The 4385-nt window shown below is 30.6% G+C and overlaps 1 non-coding gene across 1 annotated transcript; it reads left to right on the top strand.

Annotated features, from left to right (window-relative positions):
* Positions 1-773: 773 nt before the first annotated feature.
* LOC139869552 (small nucleolar RNA R71) lies at positions 774-880 on the top strand. The gene has a single exon (XR_011766159.1). It is a non-coding gene; the product is annotated as a small nucleolar RNA R71 (small nucleolar RNA).
* The last annotated feature ends 3505 nt before the right edge of the window (positions 881-4385 follow it).

Raw genomic sequence — 4385 nt, forward strand, 5'->3', positions numbered from 1 at the left:
ACAACATTAATCAAAGCCCAAGTTCAATTAATTAACAAATAAGTCCAATAAAAGCCCATGTAATTAACTAGTAACCTTAGTTAAATAAAATGATTAATAAAACTTAATCATGAATGTAAATAATACTTGAAAATATTATTCGTGCAAGTTTCGTGTGTCACAAAGACGTTTTGGGCAATTAAAGTCAAGTACGGGCAATCATGGCAACATGTAAATGTAATAACATACATTCGTTTAATCACATGTATTAATAATAATAATTATTATTAATAAATAAACGTTGGAAAAATCCCAGGTCGTTACAATTTCGGTTATAATTATGATTTTGATTGTAGATTGGTCTTGGCGGTTGATAATTATTCTGATAATTATTTCCAGGCCTTTGGTTTATGTATGAAACATTCTCTCTTTGTTCCATTGTTAGTTCAATACTGAGACAATCTTTTGTTAAATGTGGTCCTCCACACTGCTCACAACTAATTCGTATTGAGTGGATATCTTTAGTCATCTTTTTCATTCGTCTCTCGACAGCATCTATCTTTGCGGAAATGGAATCTAAGTCATGGCTAGAATCGGCTCTAGCTGCTTTAGATGATCTAACGATATCTTTTTCTTGATGCCACTCATGTGAGTGGGAAGCAGTGTTATCAATAATTTTGTAAGCGTCAGTTGCAGTTTTCTTCATAATGGAACCACCAGCTGCTATATCGATGTCTTTTCTTGTAGTGATGTCGCATCATTGGTAGAATATTTGTACTATTTGACAAGTGTCTAAACCATGTTGCGGACATCCTCTCAATAACTTTCCAAATCTTGTCCATGCTTCATATAAAGTTTCATTTGGCTTTTGCGTGAACGTAACAATTTCTCCTTGAAGTCTTACGGCTTTAGATGCTGGAAAGAATTGTTTAAAAAAATTTTCAACTAAGACATCCCATGTGTCAATCGCCCCTTCAGGTAACGATTCTAACCAATCTTTGGCTTCTCCCTTTAAAGTCCAGGGAAATAACATGAGATATATCTGTTCATCCTCAACTTCTCGGATTTTAAATAAAGTACATATCCTATTAAAGGTACGAAGATGTTCGTTTGGATCTTCCTTCGGTGCACCACTAAATTGACATTGATTAGTTACCATGTGTAGAATTTGTCCTTTGATTTCATAATCTGGCGCATTAATGTCAGGTTGAGTAATTGCATGACCTTGGCCAGTGCGTTTAGCTCGCATTCGGTCTTCCATACTTAGAGGTTCCAGATTTTCTATGATTGAATTTGTTGAATTTGAATCACTAGAGTATTCTGATTTAATGGGTTGTTCCTCGACAATCTCCGTTTGAATGATTGGTGGTTCCGGAGGAAATATTAATGGTTCAGGATCTCTGAATTGTCCCTGAATATCCTCCGGATTCTCAATTGTGAGGTCGGGTTCAAAAAATGGATTATCGGAAATTTGAATTGGAGTACTTGGTCGACTTGATGACGATTCTAAAGAAAAATCAACGGCGACAATATTTGCAAGATGTCTTGATCGAGTTACAGGTGGTGAACGTACGAAAGGTGGTGAACGTTTTGCTCGGTGCATTCACTGAATATCCTATTAGTTATAAAAATAAAAATTATATAAGTTATCAAATTAATAGACTTTTATGCTTTTGCCCACGTTTCGAATAGCCAATAGATGCAGCAGGGAGCCAGAACTCTTTAAATCGGAAGCTCACAACTCAGCCACTAACAAATCCAAATATTACTACGAAACAGAAAATTTGGATGTCTATCAATTTAACCACTTAAAATAATTTTTCATTAAAATTTAAAGAAATTTTAGAGAAGAAATAGAAAATAAAATCTAAGTCCTAAAAACTAGAGCGGCGAAAAATAAGAAAGAAAAAGAGTGCGTCGGAAAAACGTCGAAAAATAAAAGGTCGAAAAATAAAAATAAGAAAGTAGCGCGTCGAAACTAAAAAGGAACTAAAAACTAAGAATTAAAAGTTGCGTCTAAAAATATTAAAGCTAAAAAGGAATACTATATCTGAAATGACAATAACTTAAAAAGGTACAAAAATTTATAAAACGGTGTCGCAAAATTCTAAAGCACCTAAATCTTAGTCTAAAGAAAAAGCACTTAAGGGATTTTACGACAAAGCCTAAAAATTTAGAAATAAAAAAAAAACCACGGCAAAAACTACATCTTAAAACTAAATAAGAGCGAAAAATACAAAAATTACGCTAAAACAAATAAAAAGATACAAAATATAAACTTAAAGTTATAAAAAGTACAATTTTTATAAAAATATTATTTTATATTATTTATTTTATAAAACTATTACTTTTATATATTTATGAAACTAATTATACTAAAAATACAAATTAAATAAAAACTAAAACAAATTATTATTAAATATAACCCTAATTAGGGTTTAATAATAATAATTATTAATAATTTAAACCCTAACTGGTCGGCTGAGGTTTCAGACTTGTCAAATCAGGTCATGCGATCGCATGGCCTGACCGTTGTAATACCATGCGGTCGCATGGTCTGCGAATTCGGGCTAGATCATGGGCTGCTACAGTACGGCCGATTACTTTTATTATTATTTTTTTGTTTTAATTTTTTGTTTTAATATATATATATAATATATGTAAAAATTAAATAAAAACTTAATTTTTAAATAAAAATAAAAACTTTATAATTTTATATATATTTAACAAACTATTAAAAATGTATAATTTTTTTTGTTTTTCTTTTCTTTTTATATTTTTGTATTTTTAATTTTTAAAACGTATATTTTTATAAAAAAGAACTAAATAAAAATCTTTTTTTTATATAGCGTTGCGCTTTCGGCATTTTAGTGTCCCCGGCACCGGCGCTAAAAATACTTGATGTGTGCGAGGTGGTGTACAAAATAGTTATATTTTTACTACGAAAAAATATTAAATACGATACAATTTTACACAAGTTATTTATTTATTTATAGAGTGGATATACCTAAACCTTGCTACAACACTTATAGGCAGTATACCTAATCGTACAGTAGTGTAGTTTTTAGTAAGTCCGGTTCGTTACACAGGGAGACTTAGCCAAGTTTAACGCTATATAAAAATACAAATATATATATATATATAAGTAGTATTATTATAATAAAAGGGGGTTTTACCATTTAATGACCGGTTTGTAGATTTTTAAAACTTTAGTCGCAGTTAAAACCTAATGTAAAATATTAAAAATAAATATAACTTAATTTAAAGCGTAAAGTAAATAACGATAATGAAATTGCGATAAATAAAAGTGCGATAAAATAAAAGTGCAATTAAATATGAAATAAAGGAATTATGCTTATTTAAACTTCCGTAATCATGATGTTCGACGCGTTGTTTTTAGTTTATTCCCATGGGTTAATTGTCCTTTGTCTTGGATTATTCAATATGTCCATACGGATTTGTCCATAATAGTCCATCAGTCATAATCATAAAATGCGGAATCTTCGTCAAATTATTCTTATTCCCGAAGTCAAATATTCCAACTAATTGGGGATTCGAATTGTAACAAGGTCTTAATACTTTGTTTAATGAATACACCAGGTTATCGACTGTGTGTAAACCAAGGTTTTACTACTTTGTTAACAATTACACCAATTACCCTTGAATGTAATCCACCCATGTTTCAACAAGTCTATTAACTATTAATCCAGTTCCGTATCCGGTTAAATGAACAATTATTGGTATTTATAGATATCCCGCCCACCGTGCCCAGTCAAGCGTATGTGGTTATATATAAATACGTCATATTATAAGTCTATATATTAAATCAACGAGGTATCATTTAGTTAATATAAAGCCCATTAATAGCCCGTAGTCTAATTTCCACAAGTGTCGTTCTTTTGTCCAAACCCCAATTATAGTACAAAGCCCAATTACCTAATTTTAATATTTAGCCCAACATCACGATTACTTCGGCATTAACTAAGCATAATAATAACTTAGCTACGAGACATTAATTTAAAAAGGTTGAACATAACTTACAATGATTAAAAATAGCGTAGCGTTACACGGACAGAATTTCGACTTACACCCTTACAACATTCGCTAACATACCCTTATTATTAGAATTTAAAATTAAAATTAAAATTAAAATTAAAATTATAATATATATATATATATTATACGAGTGAGATAGAGAGATAGATGGAAAGATATTAATATTCGATCACCAAATGCGAAATTTATAGGCATGTGGCCACAAAAAGTGGCCCATGCGATCGCATGGATAATATGCCTACAGGCCATGCGATCGCATGGAGGTAGGTACCAGCTCACATAATTTTGTTTTCAAGCTTGTCGACGTTATTTTTAAATATATATAATATATAAATAATTTATATAATTAT

This window comes from Rutidosis leptorrhynchoides, chromosome 9 (genome assembly GCF_046630445.1).
Source record: "Rutidosis leptorrhynchoides isolate AG116_Rl617_1_P2 chromosome 9, CSIRO_AGI_Rlap_v1, whole genome shotgun sequence".
NCBI lineage: Eukaryota > Viridiplantae > Streptophyta > Magnoliopsida > Asterales > Asteraceae > Rutidosis > Rutidosis leptorrhynchoides.